We start from the raw sequence: 21,086 nt of genomic DNA on the forward strand, positions 1-21,086 counted from the left end.
CCGCCACTGCATCGTCGGATCCTAAACTCTACGAAGATAAAACGTTACAGCGTAGGCTACGATGACAGCGCCGATTACCCTCGGGATTTAGCTCTCTTGTCTACTTCTCTGAGACAATTGAGCCCATTGGGATTACACTTAGAGAATTACATTCTTGTTACAAGCATTGGAGCGAGCGGGCGCAAGTATTAGAGTCCCCGTTTCATTTAGGCATAAATGCTTTCGTATGGTCTGGCTGATCTCGACTTCAGGTCGTATTACTCAGCCGAGTCTCTTGAAATTTCATGAGTAGGTTCGATAATTGTGTGGAATATTTAGCAACAAAATTTTAGGGTTCTTTTTTTAAAATGGCGGAGTCATGGGGTTCGCCAGATCTACAGCGCACAAAGCCAGTCGTATTACCTGTAACTACATATATCTACATACTGTAAGAGTAAAAACACCAGAGCACCACTTATTAACAAGATTTATTAGGGAATCACAATATGAGAGTATAGATCTGAAAATAATATGCGAGGACGCTCTCGCGTAAAACCAATCTAAGATGGACGACCACCTCTAGTGATGTGACATTGTCGGTCATCGTAGTGATGTCAAACACCGACGGATGACGATCTCGCCGTATAGCTCGGCCATCTTCTGACCCGACCTACGTCCCGTCAGGTCACCGTTATCAAGGCCGCCACTGAAGACTACCGCAGCCAACGCAGTCGCAGCAAGCTGGGCCTTCACCAGGTGGCGGTAGTTGGCTCCTCCGTTGAGTTGGCTCCTCAACTGGTGGGAGGCTAACGTGGGACACGTCTCATGCTTGTGCATAGGTGCCCTCCAATACAGCACATGTAAACAGTACAAACTCTTATTCACGAAACTCTATAACATACATGTGAAAAGCCTCAGTTCCTTAATATAACAAGGCGTTATAATTCACCCTAGCGCCATCGACAGGCTTTGACATTAGCATACCACAATGTTGTTCAAAATAATCATGATAAGGTTTCGACGATATATTAATGCGCAAATGGCACAGTTAGACCCTTTGTTCACAGGTCCGGCTTGATAGCCATAAAATTATACCGTAATAACCATCACAGTCAAAAGGTCTACTTCTGTAAATACATGAGAAAGATGCAGTTATGATTGGACAGAACTCATGAGCACTCTTTAGCAACATTGTTAATAAATTACATAATAACCCTTAATGGCGACGTAATCAAGTAGGTACTTCATGTCACCGCTTTCTAGCATCGTGACTAATGGCATATAACCACAGATTTGATTATTGGACAAAAAGAAAACATTACCGTGTTAAAATACCACATGCAGGCTAGAATATCACTGCCATTGTAGAGGCAACGACCGTAGAAGTCAGCCCTTCACGATAAGGCTGTCACGGAGCCCATTGCACGCACTCGTTCTACTGGGCATCTTGAACTGGCACTACCTCAACGTCTACTGGATCCGGAACTGCGCCAGCGATCTCTAGAAGGTATTAGTGCAAGCAACCCTTTCAAGGTAACCTTGAGATCATCAGTCTTAAGGTCATTTAAATATCCTTTTGTAAACAAAGTCTCAAGCCAACCTCTCAAGGTCAACAACAAATAGTACGATATAGATAAAACAGTTATCGGTAGTAGAAATAATGGTCCTCTTAAGGATAATCTCATATCACATACAATGGACCGCCTCTTCAGGATAGTATTATATCACATACAGCGGTCCGCCCCTTAAGGCCTGCACTGCAGATACCAGGAACAAACTAGCCTCTTAAGGATAGTATTATATCACATACAGTGGTCCGCCCCTTTAGGCCTGCACTGCAGATACCAGGAACAAACTAACCCCTTAAGGGTAGTATTATATCACATACAGTGGTCCGCCCCTTAGGGCCTGCACTGCAGATACCAGGAAAAAACTAGCCTCTTAAGGATAGTATTATATCACATACAGCGGTCCGCCCCTTAAGGCCTGCACTGCAGATACCAGGAACAAACTAGCCTCTTAAGGATAGTATTATATCACATACAGTGGTCCGCCCCTTTAGGCCTGCACTGCAGATACCAGGAAAAAAACTAGCCTCTTAAGGATAGTATTATATCACATACAGTGGTCCGCCCCTTAAGACCTGCACTGCAGATACCCGGAACAAACTAGCCTCTTAAGGATAGTATTATATCACATACAGCGGTCCGCCCCTTGAGGCCTGCACTGCAGATACCAGGGACAAACTAGCCTCTTAAGGATAGTATTATATCACATACAGCGGTCCGCCCCTTTAGGCCTGCACTGCAGATACCAGGAACAAACTAGCCTCTTAAGGATAGTGACAAGCAACAGACCGCTCCTTTAAGCCTTTGTTGCGATTACCGGCGCCAGGAACTAGCCTCTTGAGGATAGCATCCCTTGCCAAGACAAAAGTAATAGCACTTCTTAAAGAGCACACAATAATTAAAGCTCTATAGCAGACATTGAAGCAACCGGGTAGAATTATGAACCAGCCTTTAGAGTAAAATGGCTAACGGTGGGGTGGCATAAATAACATACCGCAAGCATTACCATGGTTACTACAATATTTAATCAAGCACAATGTGTTTATTTTCTAGGTTTAGTCGGCAAACCCGTTAACAAAACACATTAGTATGATAACAGTAACCCAGTTCTAAATCTGGAATAAAACAAAATCACAACTCGGTTCCTAATCCGAGAGTAAGTAATATAAATAAAATCAAAACTCAGTTCTCAATCCGAGTTTTTAATAAAAGTATAACTCAGTCTTAGTCTGAAAATATAGTCAGTTCTTAATCTGTAAACGGTACCTCAAATAACAGCATTTGCCTTCATTAGTCGGCAAACCCGCTAACAAAATACATTAATATGACAACAGTAACCCAGTTCTAAATCTGAAATAAAACAAAGTCACAACTCGGTTCCTAATCCGAGAGTAAGTAATATAAATAAAATAATAACTCAGTTCTCAATCCGAGTGTCTAATAAAATTATATCTCAGTTCTTAATCTGTAAACGGTACCTCAAATAACAGCATTTGCCTTCATTAGTCGGCAAACCCGCTAACAAAATACATTAATATGACAACAGTAACCCAGTTCTAAATCTGAAATAAAACAAAGTCACAACTCGGTTCCTAATCCGAGAGTAAGTAATATAAATAAAATAATAACTCAGTTCTCAATCCGAGTGTCTAATAAAATTATATCTCAGTTCTTAATCTGAGAATATACTTGTCGTCAGTTCTTAATCTGAAAACGGTACCTGAAATAGCAGCATTTGGCGTTAATATGGAAAATATAAGATAATAAGCAGTTGCTACTATGCAACCAATGTAAATGATCATGTGCAACTTGGCGTGCCTCTTCCGTGCCCCTAAATAAAGGCAACACTCTTACTATACCACGGTTGAACTACAGTAGAGCCTGAACAGAAGTTCATGTTATCGAGGTTCCTCTGTTACCCAGGTTCGCCTTACCGAGGTTTCACAAATTTGTATTTTCAACCATCATGAAAGTGTATATTGATAATGATCAATCAGCTGAATCAATGGCACATATGCTTAAACCATAAAGATTTCAATCCCAAGACACATGGTTGATTTTCTTCAGCTGTATATGTGCATTTTATGTGTAGGTAACTCATCACATCATCTTATACCTGCACAAAACTAAATAATTTTGTTAAATGCCATGCAAGCACACATTTAAAGGTAAATGAGTTCATAACATAATAAACCACAGTTTATGCAGTTTGCAAAACAAGAAACATTATAATTATTATTGTTTTTTTTTTTTTTTTTTGAAACCCTTTGAAAACCTGATTTATGAAACCCAGAAGCAATAAGTGTACTGTTTTATAATGCAAACAGTACCATAACACACTACAAGTTCAGACGAAAACCATTAATAACTTCAAACAGTAACTCATGATGACATGATATCCTTCGGTCAATGTTCAGCAGCAGTGAACGGGTTAAAATAGTTACTTAGAAAGCTTTAACCAAGCTATTTACCTTCGTTTAATATTCATCCATTTAACATTTAACTGACCGGTACGTTTAGAGTCCAGTAGCAATTGTATGTAAAAGACATGTACATCATGTAGACCGTCAAAGTCTATATTGACTCCTGAAAGAATTCACCTTGCTTACCATTAGCAGCAACCTGCTTTACCAATCAGCGCAATTAATATCTAATACAATATGTCCATTTTTTTTTTGACAAGATTTAAACATTGGAATCTCCTGTAATCATAATTCATCAGTGCAAGTATATGATTACACCTTATGGTCAAAACTTCACCAGCAATCAAGTTTTGTTATAAGGAAATGCATCTGAAAAATACTGTTAGAACACAAATGATTTCATTGTCAATAACTCAAACACTTGACAATATCATGCCAATAAAATTTTCATTAGTTTGGTAAGTCTGTTTAAATATATGTCTTTGGTTAATTTTATAACATGACATTTTGTGAAAAATATTTGCAATTCCAACTTAAACCAACATCCCCATATGAACAAAACAATTATGGTCAAAACTTCACCAGCAATCAAGTTTTGTTATAAGGAAATGCATCTGAAAAATACTGTTAGAACACAAATGATTTCATTGTCAATAACTCAAACACTTGACAATATCATGCCAATAAAATTTTCATTAGTTTGGTAAGTCTGTTTAAATATATGTCTTTGGTTAATTTTATAACATGACATTTTGTGAAAAATATTTGCAATTTCAACTTAAACCAACATCCCCATGAACAAAACAACAATCACAACATGTCAACACACTATATGTTGTATGCAATGGTTGGATAGACCTTTTATTCATAAATTCATAATCTATATTTATTATGTACAGACAGAAATTATCCTTGTTAATTTTTTTGACACTTCTACTGAGATACTACCTTATAATATATATCAGTTTGTCTCCAACTTAATATGAATTGTAAGGATGTATGAGGTTATATGAGATATGGAACATCTTTTTAAATATTCAGCCCGAGGAGGCTCCGGAAACATGGAGCGAATAAACCTGTCACAGACAATACTAACCAGCTATAAAATAGATGCCAATAATTCCTTTTGCTTATTCACAAAGCGCATTTTACCAACCCACAGTCCATGTAACACATACTAACCATTAGTATGCATGTAAAACATGAACAATCATTTTTTTTCCAAATAAATACCTCATTTTCCATGGCATCAGAGATTAGTCACTTATCAACATTTTCTGCATATAATGAATTACTTGAACATAATATAACTGGCATCCATAACCAACTAACTTTGAAATATTATCCATGTCCGGGTTCATTATAGAGGTCTGAGCTGATAACCGCTCTAGTGCCTTCAACGGTATGGTAATTCACTTCAAGAATCATTGCTGTCAAATTTCTGGAAATTACACAACTCAAAAACATACTAACAAAGCATTATTTCAGTTGCAATAAGCACACACACACACACATATGTGAAACAACAATTCACTTTCCTTATCGGTTTGTGTTTTTGAAAACTTGGAATCTATTTTAATTTGACTGTAAAGGGAAAGTATTAAGTGGCGCTTATTGTTAATTGTGAAAGCATAACATCACCATACACATAGTATCAATCAAGGCTAAATTTATATTACCAAAATTGTTTTGTATGACTTTTACTTGAATTTACTTCTCACACCGGGATACAAATCTTAGAAAATGATTATAGCATTGTGTTAATGTGTCAGGTGTATATAATCACATTATGTTATGTATCTGAAAGCACATGAATCACAAAAATAACACAACATATAAGAGAGGCAGTGAATATTTACCACTTTGGCCCCGGAGCATTCTTAGGTGTTGGATCAACGACTGCTTACCTGAGTCAACTTTAATTCTTACTTTGTAATCCCAAGGATTTATTTTATTATACATTACACCATACTGTCAGTCTATGTCTTGTAACCTTCTGCTGTGAATATTGTAATCTCCATCATCATCATTCATCATCATCTTGGAGCTGTATTACACTGTCCATATGTGTTTTTTTTTAGACAGTCATGATGCAACGTAAACACATACACTGCAACATAACTGCAATGGGTATCTGAAAGTAAACACAAACACAACACAAGGAAAAGATAGGCGGCAGTAGTTTAGTAGGTTCGTTTAGTTAGGTTAGTTTTGTAAGTTTATCCTTGTAGGTCTTAGACGGTAAGACATTGTATATTTTAATCCCTAACTGATGAGTGGTGTTGATGCGTTTACTCATTACAATCAGAGTAATTATTTTATATAACGATAACGTTCACAACAATGAAACAAGGAATGACTTTTCCGACAAATCATATCATAGTAGGCGAGGAATCACTATCGCACTTCTGAAGCTGTAAGAGTAAAAACACCAGAGCACCACTTATTAACAAGATTTATTAGGGAATCACAATATGAGAGTATAGATCTGAAAATAATATGCGAGGACGCTCTCGCGTAAAACCAATCTAAGATGGACGACCACCTCTAGTGATGTGACATTGTCGGTCATCGTAGTGATGTCAAACACCGACGGATGACGATCTTGCCGTATAATACCTTGTGCTTATATCCTTTAAAAAAACCGGGCAAGTGCGAGTCGGACTCGCGCATGAAGGGTTCCGTACCATAATGCAAAAAAAAGCAAAAAAAAAAGCAAAAAAAAAACGGTCACCCATCCAAGTACTGACCACTCCCGACGTTGCTTAACTTTGGTCAAAAATCACGTTTGTTGTATGGGAGCCCCATTTAAATCTTTATTTTATTCTGTTTTTAGTATTTGTTGTTATAGCGGCAACAGAAATACATAATCTGTGAAAATTTCAACTGTCTATCACGGTTCGTGAGATACAGCCTGGTGACAGACGGACGGACGGACGGACGGACGGACGGACAGCGAAGTCTTAGTAATAGGGTCCCGTTTTACCCTTTGGGTACGGAACCCTAAAAACGTATTAGTTAGTACATAAGGTGCCAGATTGGCAAGGTGTCAGGACCTAGTCCTCATCAAATGACAGAGTTAAACTAACCATAAACCTGATTACAATCAATAAAGTGTGCTTACTTCGACTAAAATGTTTCTTTGTTTGTAAATGCCATGTTACAAAAAGGTGTTATTAAAAAATTCCGACTGGATCATAAAGTAGACAGTCGATGGGATCCGTCAAGACAGACGGAGCGGCGCAAAAAGCTATTGCGCATACGAAACGAACTGTTGCCAGCGTTTTGCTGCACGAACAGTGGATATACTTTAATCGGGATCATACTTGACTTACTATTTTCATCATCTCAGCCATAAGACGTCCACTGCTGAACATAGACGTCCGCATGCTTGACAGGCGGGTTGGCGATCGCAGTCGAGTACACGGAATTTGAGGGACGCTGCTGCCCGTCCACCGGTGGCCTTGGACGTAGTTTAAGGACATACCCGGGTCTTACTATTTTACTTGAGGCGAAAGCTCTGTGAGATGAGAATAGTGCCAGTATTTAGTAGGTATTTAAAAATATCCGCCCGGCAATGCAGTGCTTACCGCGTAGCACAGACCTTAGATTTATAGCAGTAAAGGATGACTCACGTTAGTCCGGGCCGTGTCCGGGCCGGAGCTTCCGGAGCTTACTTTTCTATGACATGACAGGTGATCACGTGATGCTTTCCATAGAAAACGATGCGACGGAAGCTCCGGCCCGGACACAGCCCGGTCTAACATGAGTCATCCTTTATACATCATCGGAGGCCAGGGTATACTTGTCTGCTAGTACTGTATCAATTCTGGATATCGCTGACGGAAAGCCGGTATATTGGTAAAAAAGACAGTTTTTGCATTTATTCCACAAACAGCGACTTTGGTATTTTTACACTTTGCCTGTTTTTGCTGCTCCTATTGAATGGCCGGAAAAAGGTTGGTTTTTGTGACACATTCGCTGTTCGCTGTATCTTGATGGTAATGGGAAATAATTGTAAATATTGTATGTGTTTAAAACTTTAGTTTTATTTTTCTTGAAACCTATACATTTTTCAAGAAGTATTATTTTTAAAATGTAGATTTACTTTTCTTGAAACCCATACAACATTTACAATTCGCAAAAACCAATATTTTTCCGGCCATTCAATAAGAGCAGCACAAACAACCTCAACGCAAAGTGCAAAAATACCAAAGTACCTACATCATTAAAATAATACTTACAAGTATGTATTATTGCCTTATTGACAGTATAAAAATAAACAGTAGGGTAGACCGCGATGAGTTGTGACAGAGGAGAGTTGGAACATCGTCGATTTTTGGAAATCTATTAACTAGAAACTAGGTCGCAACAGTGTGGGTTTGTTAGCTTGTAACTTGAACTAACTATTACCGACACAACTCACCTCGGTCTCCCCTAATATTCAAATAAACATCAAATATTCGTATCACACATCTATCTAAGTGTCTGTAGAATAGGTACACTATTTAAAGACGAGGTTTAACTAAGGGTTCCCCCAAATATGTCAACGCGGAATCGGCAAAATCCGATGGAAAAAAGCTTCATGTCTGCGCAATAAGAGCGAAAAAGTCGTCGTTCGGCTCGGCTCGCATCGGCCGGCGCCGGCCGACGCGTCGACGGCTTATTCGCTCTTATTGCGTGGACATAAAGCTTTTTCCTATCGGCTTTTGCCGAATGCGCGTCGATATATCTGGGGAGACCCTAAGAAACATGACTTACGGATAACACGTAGGTACTATTAGATTATGAATTAGATAGGTTAAAGTTAGCACACGTAATTTCCTTGATAAAATGAGTGACTGAATTAACGTCATAATTGCTGCAGTAATGCGGCAGCGAATGTCACTAGTCAGATACGGCGGTGGCAACAACGACGCCAGTAATGCAGTTACAGTTGACATACGAACGTCACCTTTAATGACGTAAAACAACATCAGAAAAAGACCATTAACATTTAAAGTGTCAATCTTCACCCAAATATTTCGTACACAAATTCATTATCTCGCGAGTGAGCAGAAAACCTTTAAAACGCCGCAATTGGTTTTTGTAACGACCCCTTTACATTCCAAGTGTTCATTTGCCGGGATAATTTTAATTGGGTGTCTTTAATTTTGGTATTCGATTTTTAAACGCGTTTTTGGGCATTTAAACGGGCCAGAATTGGCCCTTAATGTCACTATAATTTCTTCGAATAAACCGAAAAGCGTATAAAGAACATTTCACGTTATGTAAATAGGTTAAAGCGTCGTGTTTATATTTTTAACCGACTTCCAAATCCCAAAGGAGGAGGTTATCAATTCGGTTGTATGTTTTTTATTTTTTTTATTTATTTTTTATTTTTTATGTTTATTACTCCATGTCTCCGTCATTACTGGACCGATTTTGAAAATTCTTTTTTTGATTGAATGTATATGCATACAGATTGGTCCCGTTTCTATTAAAACCCAGTTCTGATGATGGGTTCCATGAGGAATCGAGGGAACTCCTCAAATCTTAAAGGCATACATATAGTGATTTTTGGGTTTTTATCATCAAATCAAGCATATACATCCAAAAAAGTGACATTTGATGAAGTGGACCTGCTGATGATGACCAGAACGGAACTCCTCAACGACGCATAGTTCACGGTTGGCGATTTGTCCTCTTCGTTATGTTTGTTAAGCAAGTTCAGTTTTTAAGCTACATTTTTGTCAAGCTCGAGTTCTGATGATGGGATCCATGAGGAATTGAGAGAACTCCTCAAATCTTAAAGGCATGCGTATAGAGATTTTTGTAATTACATCAAAAAATCAAGCATTTTCATTAAAAACTGTCGCATTTGATGAAGTGGAACTGCTGATGATGATCAGAACAGAACTCTTCAACGACGCATAGTTCACGTTTCGCGATTTTTCCTCTTCGTTATGTTTGTTAAGCAAGTTAAGTTTTTAATGCACATTTTTGTCAAGCTCGAGTTCTGATGATGGGATCCATAAGAAATCGAGGGAACTCCTCAAATATTGAAGGCATGCGTATAGAGATTTTTGTGTTTACATCAGGAAATTAAGCATTTTCATTAAAAACTGTCGCATTTGATGAAGTGGAACTGCTGATGATGATCAGAACAGAACTCTTCAACGACGCATAGTTCACGTTTGGCGATTTTTCCTCTTCGTTATGTTTGTTAAGCAAGTTAAGTTTTTAAGCCACATTTTTGTCAAGCTCGAGTTCTCATGATGGGAACCATAAGCAATCGAGGGAACTCCTCAAATATTAAAGGCATACGCATAGATTTTTTTGTATTTTCATCATAAAATCAAGCATTTACTTTAAAAACTGTCACATTTGATGAAATGGAACTGCTGATGATGACCAGAATAGAACTCTTCAACAACGCATAGTACACATTTGGTGATTACGAATTTCGATTTTGACTTGGACTGGGTCCCGGACTCGGACCCAGAACCGGACTCATACCCGGATCCGGTTCGGACCCGGACCCGGACCTGGACTCGGACCCGGGCTCGGACCCGGACTCGGACCCGGACTCAGACCCGGACTCGGACCCGGACCTTGACCCGGAAAACCACTATGATACCTTAACTAAATAAACCACTATGATTACCTACCATAAAATGTGTAAGTATATAAGTATGATGATGCCAATCTTACTAGCCCCTCCCGCTTAAACCCCCGTACACCGCAACGCATGCGCCGTTAAGTGGGTTAGGTTAGGTTTGAACTGCGGTCCTCACAGAACCGAACTGCTATCAGAGAAGTGGGTTAGGTTAGGCTAGAACTACGACCCTTACAGAAGCGAAATGCTAGTAGAAAAGTGGGTGGTTTTACCTCCTTTTCTACATAGTAGGTATACCATCTACAATAATCTTTCACCGGCCCCCATAGAAGTCGGTTTTTTTTTCTTAAAAATTATTTTTAATTTTGATAAAAACACTTTTGTGATTTCGCTTGATATTAAATCCCTTTATTAATAAAACTTAACATCCTCTGTTAAATTTTGACTCTTTCTAAACAGAAATGTCAAAGTGACGGATAGGGACAGACTATCATTAACGGTTTGTGAGATTAGACTGACGTTTATGAATAATACCAAATATAAATAGATATGGTGAATGTGTTTTAGAGGCGCTGAACCCTCGATGCGCGAGTATGACTCGCATTTGACTGGTTTAAAACGTAAATAGCTCAATAAGCTAAATACCTCAAGCTACTGTAGTAAGTAAGTTACTCACGTAATATATGTGTATTATTCATAAGTGGGAATATTTCAAACCTAGTTTATTCACCGCCAAATTTATCACCAAAGATTAATTCAAACCACATAAATTACTACCAAAAAAACTTGTGAATCATCGAGGAAGTACATTAATACCTAGTTGTCACATCGCTGGCCCAATATTACAGGGTTCTATGTTACATTTCCAAGATAGTTGAAATTCGACTTAATGTCGCTATGACAATGTTGAAATCTCAGTTCGATAAAAGTGAAACATAGAACCCTGTAATATTGGGCCAGCGAAATGTGTGAAATTCTTGATAACCAGTCCCCTGTTTTGTGCCATCTGTCATTTGAGCAATAAATAAAGTTATTGGCAAGGAAATAATAAAGACTCACAATCTCTTTACAGAGTCACGTGCTATCATTGTTTTTGATAAATTTTATAAATACTTACACTGAAAAAACTGTTTGCATAACAAACAGTAACAAAATATTTTTTTTCTACTTACACAAAAATTAAGACTTGTGAACTATATGTTATGGTGGTTCCACACTGTTCACCAGTAATGTTTTCACTTTTAAATGTATTCTAAGCTTAGTTAGCATCGTTCGCAGACGTTTCTGCTTGTTAAAAATTTAATTTATATAAAGTTATATGATCATCAGTCTATTCATAGTTTGATATAAATTTTACAATTTTGTCGATCTAACCTTTTAAATCTACATTCGAGTCGAAAAGGCAACATAAGAGGTAACATCTACTTACCAAATAATATCTACATCTGCTCGAGAAATGGTACTTAATTGAGTGTGATTAGATTTCATAAAATACATAATTACTTATAGTAGGGTCGGCGCGCAGCAGCCCGCGATGGCGCGCAGCGGCGCGCCGAGCCAATAAATAGCCGGGCCCAGCGTCCTATGTTGCCTGATCACCACCATATTGTCACAGTACTCTTACAAAAGTAATGGAGAATATACTTAACTTACTGAAACTTAATAGTTTTTATACACAATGACTTAGGTTTCGACATTTTGTTCTTATAAGTACTCAAGTTATTTTAGCCTAGGACTAATTACGTACGTGATGTTTGTTTGTTGGCATCGGTCGTGTCCGGGGGCGATCGCGCGGCCTCCGGCGAGGCGGCGCGAACGTCCCCGGGCACAGGCGCGTGCTACTTACTGTACTTCAACTAGGAAGCGAAACAACGTGAAAAAAATCTATGTCGATTTTAAAGAAAACCGGAACAAGATTTTTCAAATCGGAAATAAGTATCAATCATCATAATTATAGGAACATATGACTAGAGGGCGGAGTACCGGTGGCAAATTTCACACTAAATGTATGGAGTCGCCTAAGTATTCTTATGATTAAATAAATAACGAATAAATGATTAATTTTGCATAATATTTTTTAGGAACTTATAGAAATTATCTTACGAGCGTACAAATATAATGTAATATGTTGTCAATATCTATAATACATAATAATATGTTTTCTTATCAAAACATTATCATTAGGTACTAAATACTAGAAAGAAGTTATACCTGCCAAACGATATATTATTTTCAAGACCATTCAATTACAATTGAGGACTGGAATTATGTGTTCGAGGTCCTCCTCACAATCTACACTTAAGTGCGTATCCAAGTATCCATGTTATAAAATGACTGGACTATGGCCACATGTTCCTGGTTTTTCGGAGTGAATCGGTTTCTTAATTTATTGAAGATCCATTTATGAGTGGAAAACGATCGCTCTACATCTACCGATGTCATGGTTGCATGTTTAAGGACTTGTTTATAATTTTCCATTGTAATCATATTCCTTAATTCGTCAGCATCTGGGTTTCTATCTAGAACCAATTCGAGTTTATTTCGCACGGTTTCACTTCCTTGGAGGCTTAAAATAGTCCTAACTATATCTATTACCAGAAAACTTTCTTCTATCGGAATTTTAGTGCATAGTGTTAAGTACTTACTTCCAATTTACGAGTAGGTACCATACTAAGTACATTAGGTAAATGAATAATTTTATTATTCAAGCCTAAAATAATAATTATAAAAACGACTCCATACCTTTTGTGTGAAATTTGCCACCGGTACTCCGCCCTCTAGTTATATAACTGCCGGTGTGGGACCCCCATTACACCGTCAGACAGGTCGGTTTTTGTATAGGTTATTGATCAAACTTTTCTTTAAATATTACTTTAGTATATTTCTATTTATTAAATGATAAACCCACAAATAAATGCCCTTACATCAGGAACCCGGGACTATGCTACATAGGTCACTACCGACTCGAGGCTAAGAGGTCGTCTCTAAGTCTCTAAAGAAGACAACAAAATCTCGACTTGAGTCGAAAGATCGCGATTTTGAATAAAATTGACAGTTCTTACAATATATTTGTCTTAGAACATAATGGACAATCCGCCATAAATTTTCCGCTCGGAAATATAGTCATTTGCCGGCGTATACAAAGAGTGCCATGGGATGCCAATCAATGCCATCCTGTCGCAGCCATGTGAAGGTAGATCTCTACTTATATGCAAAACGAGGTAAATCTGTGACAGCCTGTTTGGATTTGGATAAGGAAACTTAACGCAGTGAAATTTACTTAGTATGAGTATTCAAGTTACATTATTAAAAACAAACCGTTTAAGCTCTAAGTACCTATATTTTTGAAAATGCGTTGTCTACATTAGGTTGCTAATAGGGGTTTGCTAAAAATACATTTAATAACTGCTGTAAAAAATTCTGAAACTTTTACACCAGTCAATATAAAACATTGTTGACTCCTGGACTATTTAGGAATCCACTACCTCATATAATATATGATGATGATGCTCTCCTGACCGATTTCGGCCCCAGCGACTGTGTGCTCTGGACTAGGCAATTTTTAGCTCGTGTTATTAGAGTGTAGCTGATCCACTCTCTGATGCGCTCTTAGGTGGCTCACGTACCATATCTTCTTGCTAAATACATTTATTTTCGTCGATGTAACAAAGAGCAGCATTTAGATTTTATAATCTCAACATTATAGTTAGGTCATTAGTTCGAATATGCCTCAAGCTATATTGTGCGATTTGGTTTGAAGTAGAAACAAATACAAAATAACAGGTGTATATTTATTAATATCGGACTCTACAAGTGTAATACCTATGTATTTTATAATAATGTAAATCACAAATTTTAAACTTAGAAGAATCAAGTCACACACTAGTAGTGCGCCATTATTAGCAACTAAGGATAAACCCAGACATCCTTTTTCCTATTCTGTCACACTCCACTTAAAATATCTGACATTTGTAATAGCAATTACCGGAGAGGAAAAAAAGATTTCCCCCCAAGGTTTCCAAGTAACCGACTTAATACTAAACGTTAAGAATTCCGTCTTTTAGCGGATTCCTCGATCTCCCACAGAGTTAGTCGGTTTAATAAAGTCAAAAGGGGCAGCGAAAAAGTAAACTAACCCATAATAAAAGTAAAATAAGCATCGATCAAGATAGAGGTGGATATAGAGATAAATTCTTCGGTATATATTAAGGTGTAAATGTAAAATTGGCCAAGGAACGCAGCGGTAATACGGTTGACTGCATTCCCTGCGCTGACGACTGTGTATGATGTTGTTAATGTCACATGCATTAACTGAGTTAGGAAGTGGATACATATTTATGGATGAGAAGTCAATTTTACGGCAACGCGCAAATATCAAATCTGTCACAAGGTTTTTAACAAGTGGCGTATTCTGGATTAAGAATTTGATCTGGATTGGGTATGGATATGATCTATTAGTGGTAAAGGTGACATTTCTTCTTCAACCAGAAACGTCACTTTTGACACTATCCAGATCAAATTCATAACCTGTTATTACAATCAGAATACGCTTCCTGGTCTATGTTAAGGAATAATCGAGTTTTAAGATGGTAGTACGCATAAATTGTGTTCTACATATAAGCGACATATTGCCACTTATGTCGGTAAAGATTCCACTTGCTTTGTCATACCTACCTATTAATTTATTTATTTAGTCGGTGTCTAATTTCCCAAATGATCGTTAAAAAATTGTAATCCAAGAACCAAGTTTAAATGATTATAAAACAGTGATACAACAAGCTTTTTATGAAAATGTTTGTGTAAAATTATTTTTGTCGATAAGATCTAATAAAAAAACTCGTTTCGACACATTTTTTTACACCAACAAAGTACTTATAAAGATGTCGTAAAAGTAATTTCGTCCTTATTTGCAAGTTTGTACATTCTCATCTTGATAACCCAAAAATATGATACACAGAACAATTCACAGAACCCTACCCAAACACGTTAAAAGTAAGGCGGAAAAAATAAAAATGGCCATGAGTTGCAACATGTACCATAGCATAGCAAGTTTTATACAGTTTATTTATTTGACAGTAACAGTGGAGATTAATTAGTTAATTACAACTATTGTCTGTTCTATTTTACAAACAGCACGGGTTCAATTAGCCCTACGCAATGTTACTTAAATACTAAACAAAAAACCCGGCCAAGTGCGAGTCGGACTCGCGTTCCAAGGGTTCCGTATATTACACAATTTTTAACAATGTATTTTTTATGTGAAACGTGAAAGAAATCTCTTTAAAAAATCCGTAGGGGTCGGATCAAAAACTGTAATTAAGTCCGACTCACGCTTGACTGTACATTTCTAATAGGTTTTCCTGTCATCTATAGGTATAGACCTATTTTATGTATTTTTTTCAAAATTTTAGACCTAGTAGTTTCGGAGATAAAGGGGAGAATGGTAATTTTTTGCTTATAATAACTTCTAAACTGTTTATTCGAAAATTAAAATAAAAATATATTTGAAATCCTTACAATACGCTCTTTTATTTGATATGAAACATGATAGTGCTTGAAAAAAAAATTTTTTTTTTTCATTTACCCCCCAAAAGTGGCCCCCGTGTTTAAAATTCATTTGTTAACGTTACATGTCCGTATTTGGGTCACAAACATACATATGTGTACCAAATTTCAACTTGATTGGTCCAGTAGTTCCGGAGAAAATCGGCTGTGACAGACGGACAGACAGACAGACAGACGCACGAGTGATCCTATAAGGGTTCCGTTTTTTCCTTTTGAGGCACAGAACCCTAAAAAAAGATCACTGTTACCTTCATTAAATAAATAAATTAAAATTGAAATTAAATACGGTTCCCTAGTATTTCTGACAAACCTATTTCACGGAACCACGTCTTGTATCTGTGACTATAAAAATATAATTTAATGCACATGCCCAAATGCATTATAAAAACAAATAGTCCAATTAATGTGCCCATTTATAAACTATAAAATACTCGACTTAAATCAATCCAAGTATTTCAAATAAAGCAATCACTCGCCGTCCAATATGGCAACAATAAAATGAAAAATTAGCCAAACATGTACACTGGTAAATACCTCGGAAAAGGGGCTAGGGCTAGACAAATTGTAAGAATTAATGGAGTTAAATGAATAGTGAGTGGTCAAAGGCGGGTCTAACTAGCGGCCAATAAGTTTATTAATTTACGCGATTACTTGAAGGCGAACACAGTTTGGTAACTTAAAGTTTAATTTAGGTACGGCTGAATACGAAATATTGGCTAGTAAGAAGACAAATGGTGTCTATTATCAATAAACTGAGATTTCACATGGATAATGTGAAGTAGAATGTCTCCGATTGGCTATTTTACTACATTTACTTACTTATAGTATTCTATACCTACCTTATTGCAATTACTGAAATAGCTAAATATGAACGCAGGATCAGATTGAACGCACATTCGCACAAGCACATCCATGAATAAGGATAAAAACGAAATTAAGTTTCTGTAAACACATTTGTTTTTCATTAGTATTAATTTCTCTTTCTCTTTAGTTTAATCATAGGTAGGGACCTATATATACTGGTTCGGTATTGTATAGTAAATAAGTATGATATAAATAGTATTTACGTAATATTTTGTATAAATATTAATATAATCGCTATTTTTTACTTTACAACAAATTATAACGAGTTGTATTATAACACAACCTGTTTGTTTTTGTTACATGTTAACAGAAGTATTTTATATCTGACCAGCTATTAAACTTTCGTGAAAATTGCATACCTACCTACTATCTACAGTCATGTGCCCGCGCACCGACCGCCATATTAAATCATAACCGCGAGCCTGCGCCTGCGATGATTATCTACAGTATGAAGCCATAAATCCATACTGATAGTTATCTCTGTCAATCTTGAATAGCACACTATGAGAAATGTTTCTTAGATGACCATTTATACTCTGGCAAACCAACTTAGTCAGTAGGAAGAGGCGTGAAATTCAAAATTTATATGAGAGATTGATACTTTTCGCCAAAAACTTTGAGATTTACCGCCTTTTGAATAGTATTGATCTTTTATTTATATATATCGTGAGAAGATGAATAGTATTCATCTTTTATTTATATATGTATGTGTCGCTTAACTTCAAACTCGGGTAAATCCATTGGACCCTCTCAGCAAATATCTACCCTATTACGTTTTCTTAATACCAAAATCGCATAATCTGACAGATGGATTTACCCGAGTTTGAAGTTAAGCGACTCATATATTGTGCAAATAATTTTTTTATTGCAATTAATTACTGGCGGTACCGCTACTTTACTAAAAAAATAGAATATGCTTTTATTGTGCCACAGTCTAGTTAAAAAGGTAACCCAGTATAAGTGATAAGTACACGCATTACGCATGAACGACTGATTTAACAGTTCTGCTTATCTGGGTGCATCTGATCTTTAAACACATCGCTCACGGGCGAACGAGATCCGAATGCCACTGATAACGTCGTATCTGACATTTTACACCACGGCTCCAGTTCAATTATTTGCTCGCATAGTTTGTAGTCCGGGAGCCGGCTGCATGAAACAAACCTCATCAAAAAATAGAATATACCTACCCTGTAGAGGTACCTGACATTTAGTAGATTCCAACGCACTTGGTCGGCCTAGGCTTAACCTGGCAGATTTTGTACAAATGGCAAAAACGTTGGACAAAAATTCATCAAAAAAAACCTCATCGAAAAATAGAATGAAACTTGTATGGTAGGATACCTGACCTTGAGGACAGTAAAAAAAAAGTGGTCGGCCTCACCTTAGCCTGGCAGTTTTTGCAGTCCGACCAGATTTATTGGGTCACGTGAGAGCTACAATTTACCTCATCGAAAAATAGAATGTAACAAACGGATTATAATAGCTAAAATAAGCCTGTTGACGTATGTCTTGGTCGGCCTCACCTTAACCTGGCAGTTTTTGCAGTCCGACCAGATTTATAAAAAAATCATCAAAAATTTTTTATCGATAAATCGTATGAAACTTGTATGGTACGATAGCTGCCTTTGAGGACAGTAAAAAAAATGGTCTGCCAAATCCTGTGTTTGCAGGTTCCTGTGTCCGACCAATTTTGTGGTACCACGTGAGAGCTACAATTTACCTCATCGAAAAATAGAATGAAACAAACGGATTATAATAGCTAAAATAAGCCTGTTGACGTATGTCTTGGTCGGCCTCACCTTAACCTGGCAGTTTTTGCAGACCAGATTTATAAAAAAATCATCAAAAAATTTTTATCGATAAATCGTATGAAACTTGTATGGTACGATAGCTGCCTTTGAGGACAGTAAAAAAAAATGGTCGGCCAAATCCTGTGTTTGCAGGTTCCTGTGTCCGACCAATTTTGTGGTACCACGTGAGAGCTACAATTTACCTCATCGAAAAATAGAATGAAACAAACGGATTATAATAGCTTAAATAAGCCTGTTGACGTATGTCTTGGTCGGCCTCACCTTAACCTGGCAGTTTTTGCAGTCCGACCAGATTTATAAAAAAATCATCAAAAATTTTTTATCCAAAAATCGTATGAAACTTGTATGGTACGATAGCTGCCTTTGAGGACAGTAAAAAAAAAGTGGTCGGCCAAATCCTGTGTTGGCAGGTTCCTGTGTCCGACCAATTTTGTGGTACCACGTAAGAGCTACAATTTACCTCATCGAAAAATAGAATGAAACAAACGGATTATAATAGCTAAAATAAGCCTGTTGACGTATGTCTTGGTCGGCCTCACCTTAACCTGGCAGTTTTTGCGGTCCGACCAAATATATAAAAAAAAATTCAAAAATTTTTTATCGAAAAATCGTATGAAACTTGTATGGTACGATAGCTGCCTTTGAGGACCGTAAAAAAAAATGGTCGGCCAAATCCTGTGTTGGCAGGTTCCTCTGTCCAACCAATTTTGTGGTACCACGTGAGAGCTACAATTTACCTCATCGAAAAATAGAATGAAACAAACGGATTATAATAGCTAAAATAAGCCTGTTGACGTATGTCTTGGTCGGCCTTACCTTAACCTGGCAGTTTTTGCAGTCCGACCAAATTTATGAAAAAATCATCAAAAAATTTATATCGAAAAATCGTATGAAACTTGTATGGTACGATAGCTGCCTTTGAGGACAGTAAAAAAAAAGTGGTCGGCCTCACCTTAGCCTGGCAGTTTTTGCAGTCCGACCAAATTTATAAAAAAATCATCAAATTTTTTTTATCGAAAAATCGTATGAAACTTGTATGGTACGATAGCTGCCTTTGAGGACAGTAAAAAAAAAGTGGTCGGCCAAATCCTGTGTTGGCAGGTTCCTCTGTCCAACCAATTTTGTGGTACCACGTGAGAGCTACAATTTACCTCATCGAAAAATAGAATGAAACAAACGGATTATAATAGCTAAAATAAGCCTGTTGACGTATGTCTTGGTCGGCCTTACCTTAACCTGGCAGTTTTTGCAGTCCGACCAAATATATGAAAAAATCATCAAAAAATTTATATCGAAAAATCGTATGAAACTTGTATGGTACGATAGCTGCCTTTGAGGACAGTAAAAAAAATGGTCGGCCAAATCCTGTGTTGGCAGGTTCCTGTCTCCGACCAATTTTGTGGTACCACGTGAGAGTTACAATTTACCACATCGAAAAATAGAATGAAACAAACGGATTATAATAGCTAAAATAACCCTGTTGACGTATGGCTTGTTACGGGCGCCTTTCATAAATTCAATGTGGCAGTGTGCGGCAGAATCCACTTGCATCAAATTTGATGCAACACATTGTGGCTGGACATTAAGAGATGAAATGTATAAGATCAAATGGTTTGAAGGACACATAACGCCTTTGCGAGTCGAAGAAATAATAATAAGATAATCACTTAATATATGTGAGGTTATCTTGTGTATTTTTATTTATTTATATTTATTGAGAAGTTCAACAGCGTTTACATTAAATAATATACAAAAAAACATGAGAACTTATAGCATAGCCAATAACAGAACTTCCTGTAATTTATACATAATAAAAAATCATCTGTGGGTAGACTTGTAACTTGTGCTGTACAAGAATCGTAAATATAACTTAATTTGTAAGTCTTTAAGGTACAAGGAAAAAGAGAAAAAATTAATAATAACTGTAAACTGGAAAAAAAATCCTAAAATAGTAGGTATAGCTCTAATTTTGCGTAAACAATAAATAAAAAATAGTAAAATAAAAATACATACAGTACCTACATAAACGAGCGAATCTATTAGTTTGTATGCATTTATTGGAATTTATGTGTTCGTGTGTGTGTGTGTGTGTGTGTGGGTGGGTGGGTGGGTGTATGTGTGTAAGTGGATGTGATAGTGCGTGACTACCAGGAAAGTTGCTTTGCAATTTGTGATTTGAAAACACGTCTGGAGGAGAAGAAAGGGTCAATGTTTTGGAACGATTTATTATAGGTACGTGCGATTCTACTCAGAATTTAATAGAATAGAATTTTGG

At 37.0% G+C, this 21,086-nt stretch overlaps 1 protein-coding gene across 1 annotated transcript in view; it reads left to right on the forward strand.

Annotated features, from left to right (window-relative positions):
- LOC134671363 (inositol-trisphosphate 3-kinase A) overlaps nt 1-21,086 on the forward strand; it is a 172,667-nt gene that overhangs the window by 66,400 nt on the left and 85,181 nt on the right. The window lies entirely within an intron of this gene.

The sequence above is a fragment of the Cydia fagiglandana genome, chromosome 15, assembly GCF_963556715.1.
Source record: "Cydia fagiglandana chromosome 15, ilCydFagi1.1, whole genome shotgun sequence".
Lineage (NCBI taxonomy): Eukaryota > Metazoa > Arthropoda > Insecta > Lepidoptera > Tortricidae > Cydia > Cydia fagiglandana.